Source organism: Lepidothrix coronata, unplaced genomic scaffold (assembly GCF_001604755.1).
Source record: "Lepidothrix coronata isolate B3197 unplaced genomic scaffold, Lepidothrix_coronata-1.0 Scaffold286, whole genome shotgun sequence".
NCBI classification, from domain to species: Eukaryota; Metazoa; Chordata; class Aves; order Passeriformes; family Pipridae; genus Lepidothrix; species Lepidothrix coronata.
Genome location: NW_016690466.1, coordinates 342,975 through 362,767, shown reverse-complemented (window position 1 = coordinate 362,767; position 19,793 = coordinate 342,975). Strand labels below are relative to the sequence as shown.

The window sequence follows — 19,793 nt, the reverse complement described above, 5'->3', positions numbered from 1 at the left end:
GCCATCACAAAGCTCAGTTGACAAGCTTCTCTATTCTTTTGAAAACAAAACTTGTAGGATAGGACAATACTTCTAAGATGCCCATGAAGCCAAACCCCAAGCAATGGTTTCCCTCATGCTATAGTCAATTCATAGTAGCTGTTGTGCCAAACCCTTTAGACAAAGGAAAGATCATCTCTCTATTGCATTGGTGCGACTTATCTGCCCTTCCAGTTTTAAGAGGCAGCAGATATGGAAGGTCACATTAAATGCCCAAAGACACATCCAAAACTTGGCACCTTTTCAAAATTCTCTGTGTCACTTCTGACTCATTCCAACATGTTATTAATGACCATTCTATTAGTGAAGATCTCAAAAGAGATTTTGCATATAATGAATTTTAAAAGAGAGATTATACAAAAGCGCCTGTAAATTAAACAGACAATGACAGAGAACAGTGGTGTTAGAGGGAAGAGATAACTTGGAAGACAGAATAACAAACAGTTGACAAAATATATGAACAAATGGTTTGGAATGTCTTTAATTTTTTTTACCTTTGAGAAAGGAAACCTGGACAAGGAGTTCTGTGAGGAAAAGCAGACATGAAAAGCACAGATAAGGAGAAAGATGGGAAAGGAGTTACAGAAGACCAATCAGGAAGGGAGGAAATCATTCTGGGAGAAAAAATAGAGTTACAATTAACAGGAGTAATAAGAGACATGAAAGAGAGAAAATAGGGAAAGGCAGAAATCAGCAATCCTGACATATCCTGAAAATAAGAAATGGCAAATTGACAGAAAGCTGTCCAAAGTAAAAAAAAAAAACAAAAACAAAAACAAAAGGATCAAATACAACTCTGCTTGGAAGACCCCAAAAAGCCTTTACACTGTTAATACTGCTATTGGCCCTAGAGGTTCTGACTCCTGCTAACACCAAGTGAAGGAGTGGGAGGAAAAGGCATCTGACTGCCCCTTGGTCTCAAGCCAGCCAGCAGAACTTCTACTCTTTTTCGGTTTATTTTATTTTTTTTTAGTTGTTTTTACTACCAATGACAAATCTTTCTCATTGTGTCTTTTCTGGGGGAAATCTGGGTTAATAACTCACTTTTTTAAATCTGTAAATTCTTCCTCTTACAATGCTTACCTTTCTTTTTTTTTTCATTATCAAAATTATCTTTGCTAATTGTGTCAACTTCTGAGGCACAAATTATTCTGTGTCACCAGATTGGACCTTAGTTAGGAATTTTGTATATAACAAACATTCTAAATTATTAATGTATTGTGTAAATCAGCAGCTTCTACCTCCACTTTCCCTTGCTATATCGAGACTAGATTCTTCACTGATTTCTGTGGGTGGTTTTTCTTGTTTGGCTTATGATAGAAATCTCTAAGTGGACAATCTCTAATCTCTGTTTCTTTAACTGTTTTTTAACAGAAGTAGAATATGTCCTAAATCAATTAAATGACAGTCAACATTTTCCTTCTTCCTGAGGATTTCTAAATAACTTTGTGAACCTCTAAAATTCTACTAAAAACCTTATGTGGTTTTCCTGCTTTCCAGCACTCCGTGAGCTACCCCATTGAGGTCCAACGTGCAGCCAATGAGTTTCTTTTTCAAACACATCTTGCCCTTCAACTTCAGGCTAATTGTAGCTTTTCCCCATTACTCATTTGCAACAACAAAGGAGCTCAGCAGGTCTGTGGGAAACTGAAATAAACTGGGAAAGAGGCCGAGATGGAAATATTTCAGTTGAAAATCTCTCCTCAGAAATGAAGGATCAGTTGCAACCCAGTTGGAGATATATCAGTTTGTTAGTTCCTTATGATACCTGATATTTCAAAAATCACAGATGAGCAGATGTTCCTTATCTGAGAGAAGTGTTGGTTTTTTTCCAAAATAGCCTTCCACGACAGCACAAGGTCTGGGGAAATATCAGCTTTTACTGGTTCTTATAGTAGTCCCTCTGGCTACGCCTGCTCCAGCAAAAGAATTTTGCCTGAGAATTCTTTGGGTCCAAGTGAATTGGGATGGCTTATGTCAAAGCTAGACAACTGCTTTCACTCTCCAAAAGGAGAGATTCCAGGAGATCTGCCTGCAGGGATTGGCCACTCTGGCTGTTAAGCAGCCAAAACACCAAAATGTGCCCAGGACTTGTTTGGGTACACCACTGTTTGTAAAAGGATGAATTGATGCCAGGTAAGGCTCTGTTTACTAGCACAGACATTCACACCCTAGTGCTTAGAAATGTTCCTGGCATGCTTGGATTTAGTCATATGGACACAGCCCGGATATATAACAGTGTTCCAAGGGAGCCCAAACATTAGAGATGTGTTTTATGACCCTTATGTAATGTAGATCTTCTCTTACTGGTGTCCCGGAATCCCCAGTGGGAGCAATTAAAAACATAATGGCACTATTCTGTCTTTGTGTAACACAGAAAGGAGGGAACAAACAAATGTGGGGTGTTTGGGTTTTTTAACAAATCACCAGTTTGCATGAAGCGTGTTCTGACTAAGCCACGCAGTGGAGGCATCAGAAATTTGCAAATAATAAAAAAATGTGATTGATGGGGGGCTATTACACAGGTCTGTTCAATCAGTCCAGTGATAAGATTGCTCCTGTTCACCTTCAAAGCCGTTGTGAAATTTATCATCGTATTACACACAAAAGTTTGCTTTCATGGATCCAGAAAACATTCCAAGCCACCCACACCACACACGTTCTCACAGACTCTATAAATTTTGGGAGAGTGCAAGTTCAGATCCATTCCAATTGCCAGAAGAACACCAAAAAAAGAGGATCAAATATAAACCAGAACAAAAATTTAAATAAAATACTTTGGAAGGTTCCCTTATCCCATTGTATTCCAGTAAATTATGCATGCTTTCCTGTGTGTTTTGGCACCAGAAAAAAACACAAAGCTGCCTCTTATTCTGCAAACACAAGGAATATACAAATCCTTTCAAACAAGTCACTTGAGCTCTGCTTTGAAACTTTTCAAGCAATTCATGTCATTCTGACACCCTGTCACTTCAAAGTGAGAATGTAACATTTAATCACAGGAAAACCAGTCTGTTGAATTGGGCTTTACAAGGTATGACACAAGAAAGTGCTGTACAGCATCCTTCAGGGTTCACCTTGATTTTTTGTTCAGAAGTAGAAACACTTCAGAGAAATGCTTTGGCAAATACCTCCTTTGTGCAATCTGGAAACATTTCTAGTATGAATAAAGACGTGCACATATATGGTTTGTGCCTGAATGTGGGACCCATGGGAAATGACTGAAGAAGAAATAAGATTTACTTAGTGGATCATCATCCTTGAACTCATTAACAACAAAAATTAAATTATTTTCTACCCCCACTCTGGTTGATTGGAATGTTCTGCTAAATGCAATTGTCAGAAGGACTGGGTGATTTTTGAAAGGCAGGCTGCAATCGGTCTGGCTGCCGTTCAAATGTATATTATTGTTTCAAAATGAGCAAAGAACGTGATGAGGCCATGTGAGGCCAGCAAGAGGAGAGGAGGGAAAGTTTGGATTAGAGGCTTCCTGTATGGAAAACATCTGCACTGGAGCTGGAGATGCTGTGCTTTCACTGTGGCGTGGCTCAGATCTTTACAGAACTACGTGAGCGATGCAGCACCCATTGCTCACCCAACCTGGGCAGGGTACACTGCAGGAATGCAAGAGCATGACCAGAAGCATGTCCCGTTTTCCAAAGGCAGTTACCCTATTTGGTGGTGGCTGCTCAAAGCAAGCTTTTGAAACTGATGTATTTTATCATCAGTTCGAATATCAGCTTCCCTCTGAAAAATAAAGTCATGTAAATTATTCACTTCATAGTTCATTCAGGATGGACGCTCGAGACCTGAAGGTTTTCACAAAATGTAATTATAAACTGAAAAGGATTTTTTATTCTGATAAAAATTGTACCTTGTCAGCTCTAGTGATCTTCTGGGGCAAATACTGTAACTAAGTTTACATATTTAAGAACTTTTTGCATGTATATCTCACACCTAAAGTGGACGAGCAAAACTCAACTCAACTAAAAAAATCCAACAGCAATGGAGTCCATAAGAACTGGAGAAAGAGAGATGTAAACCCCAAAATTTTCCAAATTTCTCTTACGAAGGTGTTAACTTATTTTAAATTACCACAGTTCTCATGTTTTCCATGTCATAGATAACAGATTTCGTAACTGGTATAAGCACTATTTAGTGAGCATGCTTGGAAGGACACGTTGAAAACCAAAGTAATTATACACCTCATCCTGCTGACATCCTGAAGGGCTCTGTCCTCCTAAAGAGCATTTTAGTTTTTATCCCTCTATAAAATCCCTTCTCACTCAGGCACTCCTTTCACCCCAGCACCTTCCCCCCCATCTGTGCCACACACAGGCTACCAAAGTCACAGGAAAAAAAAGGTAACTTGCTCAAAGTTAGGCAGCACATAATTTCCAGAAAGCTATTCTCCAATTCTGTAATTAAGTAAGGACAGGACAGGCAAGATGCTCTTATGCTGTAGGCATTGCCTTAGGAAAAACATGACTAAGAAAATTTTATAGTAGTATAGTTAACAGGAATAAAGACATAGAAGAAAATACAGAATATAAGAAGAAACTTTTTCTGTGGATGGATATGATAGTTGACCACTCTGATATTAGCATCCTGTTTGCAGTTTGGGTGTTTGTCCTACCAGAAAGGTCCATAAGAGAATTACAACAACATTTCAAGAACTGGAAAATCAACCTTACAGAATAAGCAAACTAATGGAGATCCAGTGAACTGACATATCAAAAATATGTTCAGCAGGAGCTTGATCATAGTCCGTAAGGAGGAAAGAAGCAAAGCACATTTAATTTATCAGATAAATGCAAAATAAGATCTAACGAGTGACTTTTAAAATGTTAAAAAATCAAAATAAACCAAAAATTAGTAATAAGAATTAGCTATTACTATTGCTTTTCATTTTATGACACACATTCAGGTCCTTGGAGACTTTCAAACAGGGCTTGGTATCTCCTAGAGCTGATAAAGCTCTGGCAGAAATGGATTTGCTGCTAAGTGCTACTGAGCTCACTCAGAACAGGTAGCAAGCCAGAATTATCACATTATTCACTTTTAACCTTATTTTATGCATAGACAGTGAATCCCAAATAAACAGCAAGATGCAGTCTGTCCAACAGGTGAACCACGAGGAGCCTGAAGGAACACCACACACATGTGAAAGGACAAGGTCACACCTTAAAGAACAGCATTGAGAGTGTGTTGCCTAAAGAAAACTCAGGGAGAAAAAACTCCAGGGCAATCTAATTTTGGAGGTAAGGTGAGGGAAGGTTTTAATGATGCCTCTCAGGCACTGGGGTTATAAGTTACATGTGCTGCTGCTCTTGACCCAGTGTTAAAATTTTATAATGATGTCCATCCAATCCCTGAATCATCCAGCACTGGCCTTTACCCTGTTCCACCCCCTGACCTGGGAATTGGGTCTGGGGTTGTATCAGGACCCTCTCTTCATCATCTTCCTCTTCTTTGGAGCACACAGTGCACACAGTCCTCGGTTATATCTTGCAGTTCAGGGTAGGGAGCAGATGTTCTTAAACAGTAGAAGATTTACCTTGAAAAGAAGACTAAATATGCTAAATGGAATTTAAGGAGGAATTGATATGGGGAACATGGAATGGGGTAAGAGGGTTGGGGATCTGTGTAGCTACTGTGCTAAACGGTGAGGGAATAAATGCAGCTGCTTCTAAAGTCTGCATTTGCTATATAACTACTTCTAAAACTTATAAAAATTAGAAAAATCGAAAAATCAAAAAACCCTCAGGCAACAAGGGAGCAGGGCAAGTGTTGGCCATTCCCATGCTTCTGTCCTCCTGCGGTGGCAAAGACCAGGTGCCCATTTCCAGGGAGGATAACCACACGGTGAGGGAATCATAGAATCATAGAATCATAGAACCAGCTGGGTTGGAAGGGACCTCCGAGATCATCAAGTCCAACCCTTGATCCACTACTGCTGTGGTCACTAGACCATGGCACTGATGCCACATCCAGTCTCTTCTTAAAAATCTCCAGAGACAGAGAATCCACCCCTTCCCTGGGCAGCCCATTCCAATGGCTGATTACCCTCTCTGGAAAGAAATTCTTTTTAATATCCAACCTAAACCTCCCCTGGCACAGCTTAAGATCCTGCCCTCTTGTCTTGCTGATCATTGCCTGGGAAAAGAGACCAACCCCCACCTGGCTACCACCTCCTTTCAGGGAGCTGTAGAGAGTGAGAAGGTCTCCCCTGAGCCTCCTCTTCTCCAGGCTGAACAGCCCCAGCTCCCTCAGCCTCTCCTCACAGCACTTGTGCTCCAGTCCCTTCCCCAGCCTAGTTGCTCTCCTCTGGACCTGCTCCAGGACCTCAATATCCTTCCTGAGCTGAGGGCCCAGAACTGGACACAGCACTCCAGGTGTGGCCTCACCAGTGCTGAGTCCAGGAGAAGAATCACTTCCTTGGACCTGTTGGCCACCCTGTTCCTGAGCCAGGCCAGGATCCATTGGCCTTCTTGTCCCCCTGGGCACACTGCTGGCTCATGTTCAGCTTCCTATCAGTCCAAACTCCCAGGTCCCTTCCTGCTTGGCTTCTCTCCAGCCACTCTGTCCCCAGCCTGTAGTGCTGCAGGGGGTTGTTGTGGCCAAAGTGCAGGACCCGGCACTTGGCCTTGTTGAACCTCATCCCATTGGAATCAGCCCAACTCTCCAACCTATCCATGTCCCTCTGCAGAGCCCTCCTTCCTTCCAGCTGTTCAACACTCTCCCCCAGCTTAGTGTCATCTGAAAATTTGCTGAAGGAGGGATGTAAACAAGACCTTCCCCCCAAAGCCACGAGGTGACGGCAGAAGGAGCAACCGGTTCCTCGTGCGCGAGCGAGGCACCAGAGAGAACCTCTCCGTTCTTTTTTTCCTGCTGCAGTCAAGTGAGGCAGAAGCCCATTCTGAGCCAGCTGCCTGTGGCCTCGTGTGACCCTGGGAGGAGAGGACACAGAGAAGGAGCCTTGCTAGACAGGACTTGCCAGTGGGTGCAGTCAGGGAGAGATTCCGTGTCGGATGCAGCCCCTTGGGCGCCTGCCAGCTCTGCAGCCTGAGCACTGCCCCAGACATGGAGAGTGCTCAGGGATCCCAGGGTGTTGGGAAATGAGATGGATGCAGCAAGCCATGCTATAGTTCTCTGCATCCAATTTGTTTTGAGTTCTCTGTGTCCAATTTGATTTACACGGAACAAATATTCTTCTAAGAATGCTGCTGAATTCTTTCTCGCTGAGACAAACTATTTATATGAATTGCATTGTTCTGGAATGATCCATCTACTGAAATTTCTTTTATTCCCTTTTATTATATATGACATTTACATACTATACAATTTCTGATTAGTAACATGAAAATAAAATTTAAGATTGATTCCTATTTTAAATCTTTATTGCCATTTGCCATTTTGGCATCATCATTCTACAAAACTGATACACATGTTCTCAGGCTGGAAGCATTTTTGTTTATGTGGCATGAGTTGTTGTTTTGAATCATAAAATCCTATGAGGAAACCTCAATTTCTTCTCTAATGGTTTCCACTTTAAAAACCAGGTCATTTCCAACATATAAACATTCCCTCTGACTTTGGTATTGTCTTCTAGGATGAAATAATACCTTGTGTGTTTGGTAAGATAATCGATTCAATTTCAAATAATCGACAGAGCATCATATTCCCCCAACACTGGATTACTCAAGGCCAAACTGAAATCTCCACTTGAATTATCTTTGCATTTGAATTTAAATTTATCTCCTTAGGAAGACGCAGTAGCAAAGACTGGAAAAACAGCATTGCATCTAATTTTTACTTTGTTAAAAATCAATACACATTAGTTTGTATCTGGGATCTTAAGACCATTCTTTATCTGCCTTATCACACTACTACAAATCTAGGGACTTCTGATTGCTCTCCTTTTGCATAAATTATAACTCCTGTCCTGAAAAAAAGAAAACAAGAGCAGATGTAACAGCATTAGAGTGCCTGCTGATTTGGTACAATTTGGGTTTGCTCTACAGCTCCTCCACGTGCAGCAAGTGTAACCATCGGAGTCATTTCCTCTTCTGGAAGTCTCACAGATTTCAACCTAAAAGGAGCAAAAAGTTCTTTTTTACCTGTACTCTGCAACATGTCACATCACTACACAGATTTGACTTGCTCTGACTACTCTTGATCACATCTGTCTGTCTTCACTGGGGTGGAAAATGTGACTCTGGAGAAAACACATGGGTAAAACTGGAATGGAATCTCACATATTATAGGTAACTGTTTCTGAGTTTAATTGTGGTAGGTTGAGAGTTTTAACTTCTGGACACTAGAAAATGATGTTATTTCCTTGATCAGAAAGAGGAAGACAAGTTTTTATAAAAGCATATTCTTTAATTTAGCTTAACTATAGAGACATGCAAGTATTCTCTGTTTAACCTCTCTGATAAAAGAGGATAGAGGGCTTCTTTTTTGAAGCTTGTTTATTTAGTGGCATCTCTTGTTTTCCATGGCAGATGTTTCCCTGTTTATTTTTCATGGAAGCACTTATTTTCTGCAGCTTATTCTGTTTTGAGTGAAAGACTGAAGTGGAATTGTCTGTGACTAGCAGACAGCAGCAGGAGGAAGACCTCTGCTTTCTCATTATCCATTTGTAAATCAAACCTATTCATTACATTTGCAGCCCAGGAGAGGGGAGAGTGGAACTGAAGAAAATATGGATTAGGAGATGAAACAAAACCTTGTGCAATCTGGTCTCAGTTCTTAAAGGATCAACATCCCTTAAACCTGACAATTGGAATGATAAAATTCCTGTAGAGATTATTTCTTCGGTTTATCCTACCAAATCAATCATTAAAATGCATTGTTATCTTGGCCAACCTTTGCTACCTGAAAAAAATGCAACTTGTTAAATAAGGCATACAGAGTAAGGAATAGCTGGGTTAAACAAAAAAAAAAAAGGTTTGTATTAGAAGTATTCTAACTACACTGGCAGAGTGTATAAATCATTAGCAAGAGGCTTCAGGGCTAGCAATTTGTCTACATATGTCCTTAAATAACAGCAGAGAATGAATACTGGGACAAAAAACACACAGCCAGTGCTTTCCACCTAATACAGCTCAGGAGAGTGATCTCAACCTTCTTACAGTAAACCTTTTAATGGAGCAAAGCAATGGGCTCTTCCTGTGCTAAGAACAGCAGGCACGGTGAGTAAGAAAAAGCAAATGCAACAAATCAGTGAGATGTTGAAATAACCTTTCCAACAAGGAAAGAATGTGACATAGAAAAAGCCAATCTGAGTGAAAGTATCTGTTGCATTTTCGGTCTTGGTAGTTGTTGGTTCGAGCTGAAAGGCTGAAAACATCTTCAGCTCCAGAGTCCCTCTGGTTGGCAGTAAGCACGAAAGAGCACAAGAGCTGCACAGCCCAGACAAAGCCAAGCCACATGTCCCACCTGAAGGCCAGCACAAGGCTCACAGCTTCCCTGGATTTAAGCTGGCACAGCCAGCACTTGAACGATAAGTGTCCCAGCTCAGATGAGAAGCACTAGAGCTTAATTCATGTAGAGCTGTGCCCAAACCCTGCCTGTTGGCTGCCCGGGGACAAAACTGTCCTTTGCTCTCCTGCAATTCATTGGCTTGTCTGGAATCAGCACATGGGTCATGGTGTTCTCACTGAAAATTCATCCTAAGTCTCTTGGAGTGTTGGCTTCCAAAGTATGATATCTGCAGAAAGAAATTTGAGTGGTCTCTGCAGAAGGTCATGGGCTGCAGAAGCTGGGAAAACCCCTCTTCAGTGACCTCATCTCTGTGGACTCTTCCTGCCTTCTTCAGCAGGATGTGAAGAGACTCCTTACATGATGTTATCACATGCCCTACCCGAGCCAGAGAGCCACATCCTGATCTCATCAGACCTCTGCATAAAACCCATTGTGTTCCCCTCTTTGCATGTGCATTCTCTGGATCCCTTGAATCCTGCAGATGGGAATACCTAATCCCCCCCTGTAAAATCCCCAAAGGTAAAAATGGATTTTTCCCATGAGGTAATTCCTAAGACCCCAAGATTGTCAACCTGGGTTGACATCCTTGTGAAACCCTCTAATTGTAATAGAATGAATATGTAAACCCCCTGTTAAATATGTAAACCCTAAACCCTTTAAATATGAAGTTGTAAATCCAATAAACAATTCCAATTTCTTGTCTCCAAACTGGGATTGTGTTGGTTTATTGACCTCTGCACTGGAGACCTCTGAAAAACCCTCCTAATGCAAACCTGCTAAACATTTAGGGACAGAGATGTGCTTGTCATAGGACAATTATGCTCAGAGCACTTAGACAAGTTCTTCAAGCGCTCATTTGGGTTGAGGTGGAAGCTCCTAAACCCTGTTATCACAGGAAGGCTTGGAGGGCACGACAGCTTTGTTTTTACTGCAGAACTGGGCTCCCCTGCACTCTACTGCCTTACTTTCTATTTGTCCATATAGAGCACACCTTACATATTAAAATATATATTTTTTTTTTTAATATAAAAGATACAGGAATAACTACCTCCATTAGGGCATCATCTGGCATTGCCTGGGTAGCACACCCCTTGAGTGAAAGCAGAACATCCACATTAATGCTGTATTTCATTATTTTTAGAACTATTGGAATCCACATCCTCCATGGACTGTTGCGGAGAAAGATACCACGAAGTCCAAAACAAAGTACTACTCACAGTACAAAGAGTTATTTTGCTTGTGTTCAGCACTTCTTGTGTTTATGTGGACGGTTGGATCATATTAGTTACTTAATAAGATAAAGCTGAATTGGAATTTATTGGATCCAGAGGGATTTCTGGTTTCCTTAAAGCATCAAATGCATTCACTCTTTAAAACTGAAGAAAGAGGAGAATGACATTCGTGATCCTATTGGGATGTGCCTTGCTCAACACAAACCAGCATTTTTCTGATGGTTATCTACCTCTTTAGCTTGAATTAGTTTGGTCTCTGCAGTGGTGTTTCATGCTCACTTGTCACTCTGAGGAGTCCAAGCGATGTTTTAAGGCTGGAGAGGAGGCAGGTGTAGTTCTTGGGTTTGGGACACAATTTAGCACACTAAAATGACTGTCAGCCCTGTGACTGTCATTGATTGTTTCCAACAAATGCATCCCGTTTTTCTTACTCGGTGAACTACTGTGATTAATTACAAAAGGCCTAATAAAACTGGTATCATGACCGAATGTCTTTCAAAATAGCATGTGATTGGTCAGGCACACGTTGTTTCAACAAATGCTGAAAATTAGCTAATGAACTCCATAGCATTTGTTGCATAGCATTTGATCCATTAGATTATTTTAATGCTATTTTAAAAGACCTATGACATTTAAATAAATTAATCTACAAATTGTGTAGGTTGCACCAGTTTTTCGTTCATGGCTTATATGGGATAGTATTGGAAAAAAATAGGATAACAGAGTACAATTTTAAGAAGTGTGTTCCTGGAATGTGATCCCGTTCCTTTTTTTTCCCTATTCCACCTCAACCAGTTGACTCTATTCAATCTGATCTCTTAATGAAAATCCTGGTAATATACAGCAAGGACTTATGTCTTGCAAAACTTGGACATATGCTAGAGCATATTCTAGAGGGCACTCTGTAATTTTCTGTTACTCTCTGACACATAAACCCAAGCTGTATGTGTATGTCCAGATTTCTGACATTGCTGTATCTTACATTTTTTTTCTCCTTTAAAGGACATTTCAGCTAAAAACTGCTGTGTTACACAAGTATTTAGTGTCACCTCGTAAATATGAGACCACAAAAAAAGGTGATAAAATAAAAAACTAACATGGAACAATACTTTTGTAATCTAAAGATCATATATATTTTTCTGAAATAAAGCAAATTTCATGTGATTAGATTTTCTTTCTGATGAAACTGCAGTATGAGGACATTTATGATTTCTGAAGGTTGAAAATAAAGATGGACATAGAGGGAGATGCTTTCCAGGCTCACACCCTTGTTATTCTTCTGCTTTGCACATCTAAAGACTGTACTTAATTTCATCTGAGTCTTCTTTCTTCTGCTCTCAGAAATGGAGATGGTGCTGCCAGCTTTCTGATAAAAGAGTTGATAGAAACTAGCTCTCACTTTTTTTTATCAATAAATTGATATTAAAGATCCATTATCCAGTCCTTTTGCTGTAGCTGCCTACAAATGACAAAATATGTTCTGTATGCAATTTCATTACAGCCAGTGACAAAAGAAAAATACTTCCTCCTTGTTTGTCTGATTTTTGGGGTCATGTGGTGGCCACACTGTGGATTTCTGGCGTGCAAATATGTGGTGCCAACACAGAGTGGCACGTGAGTGCTAATATGCACTCACAACTTTTACAAACAGATCTAGTTGCATGATAATATTGTGAAGTAGGTATGGAATTTCCTTGTTGACATGAGCAGTTGTTTGAGTCTGTAAATGTGTTTTGGAAAGATGCTGAAGGAACTATTATTCAACTGTAGGAAACAAACCTCTAGCTCTACAGTGCCAGTAGGTAATTAATGCTATTTTTTTTTGTGCACAGCTGTTCAGTACCTACCCTTGCTTCTATATGGCCACCTGCTGTACGTAATATACCCATGCAACCCACATGAATGTATTCCCTTTTCATGCTAGCAGCTCGTTCTGTATATCTGTAACAGTGGAAAAATGGTTTGGTTTTGGTTTTTTAAGTTTCTCTGCAGGCACAAGGACTAACAGTAATAGGTGAACAGATTTGTTCTGTTAATTTTGGACTTGCTTGCACTCAGCACTATATAAGACAAGTTTAGAGAGCGTTTTTATGCTGCATAAAATATTTTCTCTTTTAAAAGACAGAAGAATGCTAAGCAATTAAAGCACATTACTGTAGTATTTTAAATATTGTAACACAGACCTGAAATAATTGAATAGTTCTGAAACCAGTCGTGCATTCCCCACATTTCCTTTTCTATTTTTACTTTGTCAGCCTGATGCTTTGTCCCCTGTTTTATTGTATTAATCAGGGAATTCTTGCCTTAGTCAAACAGAGACGTGTAGAATGACTCATATTTCTTTTTTTTTGTGGGGAAGAAAGCAAGCAAGCAGACACAAGTGTGAAGTATGTTTTCATTTCTTCTGACCCCCTTTTTGCTAGTTAATAGTAGATTTTGTTTGTATGTATGCATATAAGGCAGGAGATAAGAGAATGAAAGTCCTGAACCTTGCAGCTCTTGACTGCAGAGAGTTGGTGGAAAACATACTAAGGAAAAAAACCTGGAGTTTCTTTATAACTCAAGTCCTTTATAAGATATTTTTAGAATGGGGGAATAACTGAAAGCCTAGGGAAAAAATAAGACACATTTGATAATAAAATATAAATATTTAAATTTATGACCTTTCAATGCAGTTTTCAGTAACTCTGTACTAGGAATGACAAAATCTGTACCACATCATTCAAGGAGTGCCCAGAGTTAGTAATTAGTTCATGAAAGAAAAAAATGCTCTTTGACTTTACTTTTGAAGAGTACTGGGAAATGCATTTCAGCAATGGACCACTTCACTGGATTAAACTAATTTACAATGTACACCTTACAGGATTTTTTTTTCTTAATTCAGAAGGGGAAGTGATTTATGAAGTATTTATAGGTTTTTATGGGATTAACTCAGGTAGTTCTCTCTTACAGGTTCATGCAAGGCTTCCTTGTGGATATGGAATTTTACCTGATTGTGCTTTAATGGAGGCAGCCTGGTTAATGTGCAGAGAGAGACATTTTCAGTAAAACCGAGACGTCAGGGGAGAAGTTCTGGATGTCCTGACAAGAAAAGTATTTTATATACCAGATATATTGCATTGCAAATTGTGACTTCTTAGCTTGGCAATTATTTTTCATAGTTTTTTAACCGTGTATTTCTTTTCTGAATTAGTGTGAAAAGCTTGCTTTACACTTATTGATCCATTTCTCTTTAATCTTTCACTTTTTTATTCTACTATTTCTTAAAATGTAGAGGTCAGGATGCCCTCCCAAGCTTTTTCTTGGTCACTGACCTACTTCTATATACTTCTGAGTCACCCTGCTCAAAAGCATATACCCTGAGATCTCACTTATCTGAATTATGCCCTATTATTAGAATATATGCCTCAATTATCAGAATATATGTCCAATGCCCCTACAACAAACTCTGTACCTGACTTCTCAGACAGGTTAGGCCCACATGAATGTGGGTTCACACCTCTGCCAGTCAAAGCTGACACCTCTGAGGTTTTTGAGGCTTAACCAGTTGTGTCTCTCAGGAGTAATTTGCTTGCTGAAAGCCAGCCAGGCTGCAAAGTGTTTTTTCCCCGTTTGTGTGACTAAAACTTCCCTGTGAGTTGGAAGCTCCTGTGCTATATATAGCCTGTGAAGGTATTTAAACCATGTGCATGGTCTTGCATAAAAAAAAAAAAAACCAACCAACCAAACTAACCCAAAAACCCCTCAGATCATATCTCTCTTGTTGCTATTTATATCCTCTTGGATGATTTTGTTAGATTGTGCCTGGCTACGTTCACTCTACTGAGAGCTGTGTCATAAGCCTTTATGGGAAGTCACAAAGATACACAGGGCAAAGATTCGTGTCCTTTAGCATTTATATTCTAGTCATACTTTTCTAATTCAAAATATAGATGTATCTCAACAAATGAGGCAGAGTTAAGTGTTTCTTTGCTAAATCCCTGCTTCTGTGAAGCTTGCCAGACAATCAAGTATACGAGAACTGTCACATTAACACACAATTTTTCTTTTCCTTTGTGGACAGCTAATGCACCATCAGGAGCTCAGCTCAGCACAAGCCAGAGGTGCTTGTCCTGGTCAGAAAGATCTCCAGAGCTTGGAAGCACATGCAGGGATGGTAAGACAACAGGGGAAGCTTCTGCCGTGATCAGTTCTGAGTGACCAAGATTTATTATTCATCTCACAAAATTGTGAGATAAATAAAACTGCCATTAAAAGGTAAAAATGAAGGCTAGCTTTAATTCAGATGACAGAACAGAAAGAGAAGAAAAGATGTAAGCCAAGTGGCCCGAGTTCTGTTTAGGTATCATAATTGCTTCGAGCAGTTTCACTACATGATTAAAAGAAATTCATAGGATAATTTTTGTTATTGATATAATTCCTCTCTGAGTTTAATCTCTGATCTCTAAGATCTCTGTTCATTTTGGGAGGAAATTACAGACTGGAGAATCCAAATATCTACTGCTAAAAAGACTTGTGAAACAATTTTCTGCTGTGGTGACAGAGCAAAGGACAGAGCGAGTGTTCACCTAACTGTGAAAAGGTATCTGGGGACAAAGAGTTCTCATAATCTGATGGTCCTATGCTGGAATGGTTTATTCTTTATGGAGTCTAAAGTTTGCAGGATTAACACTAGTATAGAACTGTCAGCAAATAACATCCCTGAACTTGGCTGTTTCATTTTATAAGGAAAATGTTTTTTAATTAAAATAGTCTGGAGAAACTAAAATTGCAATAAAACGCTGTTTAGAGAGGAGGCTGTGAGAGTGATCAAACCAACTGCACATAAAAATGTAACATTTTGGCCCTTCAAACGCTCAGGAAATAGGCAGATATGTTCTGGGCTGATTACAGCGTTGCAGTTTACAGTGTGATACTGATAAAGCTATCACAGATTTACACCAGGGAGTGGAATGAAGCAATTTTGCTCATCTAATTAGGCGAGTGAATAGCAAGAAATTCTTGGGAAAATGTCTGTTGGCAGTTGGGTCATGGATTCTCACACAGAATGTGATCATATTCCTGGGACAAGGGGTTCACCAACAGAAGCTGCCCCAGGTTTTACCTCCAGCACTGCCAAGGGGGGGCTGTGGGAGAGGCACGGGTCATAGGCAGCACGTTTCTGTCCCAAATAGAAACAAGCAGCAACTGGTACAACAGCCACTACATATTATATCTAATCAGTGCTCTGCAGATGGACAGAGCAGATTCCCATCCTGAGAACCTCTCTGCCATCTTTCCATAGCTCCTGCCTGTGTATCCAGTGGATAACTTCGCCATTGCTCCCAGGGGCCTGGCACAGAACGACTTGACAGATGTTCTCACACCTACCTTTTTTTGCTGATTTAAATCAAAAAATCCAGGGGGCAGGGAAGCTGCCTTCCAGCTGATCATCTGGGTTTAGGGAAAGCAGGAAACTCCAACTTCAGGACCTGTTCAGTTATGTGAGGCAGCAGCGTGTGCTGATCCACAGTCATCTTCTTGGCTGATAGAAACACAACTGCTGTGAAAAATTCAGGGATCATGTAAATTTTAGCTGTCCTGTGCATGTCTGAGCAAAATATTACCCAAATGAATAATGGATTACCTTTTCAGCCAGTAACCTTGTCATGCAAGCTGTTGGAGACCTCGGTATGAAACACTGCTTTACCAAGGAGGGTCTTGAACCAGATTTGTAACAGTCTGATGTTGTCAAGTATTGCTGGCAGCAACTCAGTGTGCAGTGGCCATTATGGAAAAGCAGGATACAGAACAAACTTGGGATCAATGAGTGATCAGTCCATCCCATGGACCTCAGAGGTGGCAGAGAAGATACATGAGGCTAAATGGGCCACCAGTTCAAGCAGAAAAACATACACAACTTTCATAGGTGAGAGCATGACATCTCACTGCTAAACAGGGGACCTGCAGACACGAGAAACTTAAATGTGACTCACTCTGGCAGTCCCACTGCTGCAGCCCAGAACATTCAAGTGCCCCATTGAGTGACCAGGTGAATAAACCCAGACCATGTCTCTGGGGGCCAGGAGCAGATGCCTGGCACTGGGACACTGACAGCTCTGCAAGTCCAGGCTCCATCTCTCATGCTGGCCAAAGACAGTGTCTGTGTGCAGCTTGCAACGGGTGTCTTTAAGGCAGTTACACTTTTCAGGCTTATTTTTGTAGCTTGAAAATACAAAATCGCTGTCCCACACAGCAGTTAGGAGTAACAACAAGCCAAGTTTCCTATAAACATACCAACTATTGTTCTTTTCTTGTACTACTGTTCATTAGGGTTGGTACAGACTGTCTGGGGAAGCAGATGATTCCATCACACTCCATTTGTCATATACTCAGCAGCCTGCTCATTGATGCAGTCTGTCAGTGCCTTGTTCACCAACTGCTGGAGAGGAAACTCCCACAGGTCAGCTTGTAATTCTCCTTATAAAAAACTTGCCCACCAAAATCCCCTTCTCTCCTTAAAGCTTTGGACAAGATGTAAGCCACAGAAGATTTCCACAGCCATTGCAGGCCACAGTTAGGTTCACAGAACCATCTTTCACGGTATCTCTTTCTGTTATTTTCAGATTTTGCTGTTGCATGTCACCCATCTGTGACAGGATTCAGTCTGAAATGGTGGAAGAAACAATGACCTGTTGTCTCACCTTAGTGTTTGAGGAGGTCCTACAAGTGCCCTCAATGAACCAGATGTCATTTGCTGTGTGTAAGGCCTCTTAATCTTTTCCCTGAATGGAACCCTGTGTGTGAGGAGTGCATTTGCATGCATCAGTGTTTTGCAGTGCAACTTAATCACGAGTAATACACAGGATTAAAGAAATGTTATTTTTTAAAACCAAACCCAAACAAATCCAGGTGTCCTGCTCTGCCACGGGATACGAGCGATGGCTGGATTATCCATTTTGCATCTTTATAGTCTGTCATTGACATTTCTTGGTGCTTTTAACAAAACTGTGAACAGGATGAACATGTGAATTTTGTCATGAATGGAACATGAACATGTAGATTTTTTTCATCCCTACCGAAATCCCCGACACATAAGTGGAATTAACTAAAGAGGATCCTGACTCAGAAGTTTTAGTTTGTAGCCAAGACTTCTCTCAGCTCTAGGACAAGTATTTAATTGGCTCTTACTGCAGTAAACTACTTAAATTTTATAAACAATAACAATAATTCCAGATGGCAGGGGATTTTTTCATTTTTTTTTTATTTTGTTTTTCATGAGTTAAAAAATAAAGCTGAAATATCCAGTTTGTTACTAAAATACAGTTTAAAAACAGTATTTTTATATCCATGAAATTCAATGCATTCACTTACAATGTGAATTAAGTAAAGCATAAAAATGAGCATTCATGGGAAAGAAAAAGATGGGATTCGCTGCCTCAGGATGTTTTGAAAAAGGGATACACAGATCCCGAGCTATCAATATGAGTGTTTTCTAGAAGGCTGTCTGGGGTGAATTGTGTCCCTTAAAGTAATTTTAGTGGAAGTTGCAATATATGCAGGGTTCTGGTGCTGAAGAGGATATTCTGCTTATCAGATGTTGCACTTGGTACCAGCAATCCAAGTTGGCACAAACTACTTCATCTTTCCCATTGCTAGGTCTGGCCTCCTACGCATTCAGGAAAATTATGAGGTTTATTGTTTCAAATTCTTGCCCATTTTCCATAGGAACTGACCCTCTTCCATGAAGCTGGAGTGTTTAGGGAGGAACTCCATCAAAAGAAATTTGGAAGTTTACGTGTATCTAATAACAAGCTTTAGTGGCCAGAAAAGTGTTTTATATTTACTCCATTTGCCAGTTTTCTCGCTGTGGTTGACAGAAATAATTGCTGTTGTGAACATATTCAACCTCTCACAAAATCGTTTCCTTTTATCAATCTTTATTCTTTTATCAAACTTTGAAGAAAAGAGTTTCCTGACCAACAATACTTATAGCTATAAATCCTCATGTAGCTTAAACAAAATTAATTAAAAGTTCTAAAACAGTTTAATTAAAGCTTAAGAACATGGAATCATTATATTTAGCACAAGGATCAAATCCAAAGTTCCTTTTTGGTCACAAAGTTCTGATTTACAAAAGAGAAACAGACTTTTTAAAATCATTTACTCACATGAGTAGCATGCACGTAAATCAATGGCCCTTTGGTTTATTCTAGTCTTCAATGGAAAACCCTTAAAACTTAAGAATGTGTTTCCAAACTGACCCCTAAACCAAAGCCAGTTGGTTACCTCAGTCCTCCAGAAGGTGTTGGTGTGAGTTGTGCCAGTAATAAAGGTTTAGACTAAGCAGAAGAAAAAGCTCTAAGTGGCTACATTTCACAGCATGGGATATGATCACTGAAGACAATAAACACTAGCCTATTTTCCAAATAGGAACATATAAGTTTAAAAGCCTTCCTATATCATTAATGAAGTAACTAAATTAAGCAGAAGAACTACTTTGGCTTATAAAATGAGAAAAACAAAACACAGGAAAGGAAATCAGTCTTCAAACAACACACAGCTGAAGAGTGAGACACCAAACCAGTCTGCCAGTAAAAGCACAAAGAGATTTTTCAGTGATGGTCTGCCACTGATAGGTGTGTCTGTCAAAGCCTGTATGCCATGTCCATAAATGTGCAAGCATGCCTGTGTTCTCGGGATGGCCATGTCAGCTAAGGTTCAACAAAAGCATTCAAAACATAAGTCTCATGGGTATTTTCCAGAAAGAAGTACAGTCGAGGGGAAAACCAAATAAATAATTCAATAAACAGTCCAAATGAAAGTCAACAAAGAAACGAAATGGAAGAGGCTCGTTGCACGTTCTTCATGGTTCTTTCCTTAAAATAATTATCTACAGGGCCACAAATTATAAACAAGAAAATTCTCATCCTGTTATCTGTCTATTTCTTTGTAAACAATAGACTAAATACCAATGAAATAACTGAACACATTTGTGCCCGGAATTCTTTGGATACATTAGAAATTGTCTGCAGACAATGGCTATATCTGCAC

General features: G+C 40.0%; 1 long non-coding RNA gene across 1 annotated transcript; it reads right to left on the bottom strand.

Moving 5' to 3' along the window:
- Positions 1-7,890: 7,890 nt before the first annotated feature.
- Positions 7,891-16,276, bottom strand: LOC108508230. Its single transcript, XR_001878340.1, has 3 exons — positions 16,131-16,276; positions 13,750-13,841; positions 7,891-8,131 (listed from the first exon to the last, which is right to left on the bottom strand). It is a non-coding gene; the product is annotated as an uncharacterized LOC108508230 (long non-coding RNA).
- Positions 16,277-19,793: the final 3,517 nt, after the last annotated feature.